This window comes from Penaeus monodon, chromosome 29, assembly GCF_015228065.2.
Source record: "Penaeus monodon isolate SGIC_2016 chromosome 29, NSTDA_Pmon_1, whole genome shotgun sequence".
NCBI classification, from domain to species: domain Eukaryota; kingdom Metazoa; phylum Arthropoda; class Malacostraca; order Decapoda; family Penaeidae; genus Penaeus; species Penaeus monodon.
Window position 1 is genome coordinate 2627046 of NC_051414.1, and position 501 is coordinate 2627546.

Genomic DNA, 501 nt, shown 5'->3' on the forward strand with positions numbered 1-501 from the left:
TATGCGTTGCATTATAGAAAATGTTAAAAGGACTAGGAGGATAAACTACCCTAAATTTTGCTACAACAGAATATCGGATACACGTAATACCATGCGCTATATATCTTTATACATCATTACTATATGATATCTTGTTCATATCACGTAGCTTTACTGTGTTTAAAAGTACTCGAGGTAAAATGCACAGTATGAATTTGAGCCTTTTACTTTTTTGCGAAACAATTCTTAACAATTCTTAAGTATATTTTTGGATACAGAAAGTACTTAATGATGTCAAACTATATCGTGGCGTTTGCATCTGGGAACCGAAATCAAATAAAGAAAATTTTGTCATTTACACATTCTCTGCAAAAAGATCAAATCCAAAGATAAACTGGAGACCACCGTGGCATATGCTAATGTTTTACCATTCTATTCTAGTTAAAAAAAAATGAATGAGGGTTGACAACTGCGGAGCATAATAAGATATAACGGTACCTCCTCCGTACTTCAATTTCCGGG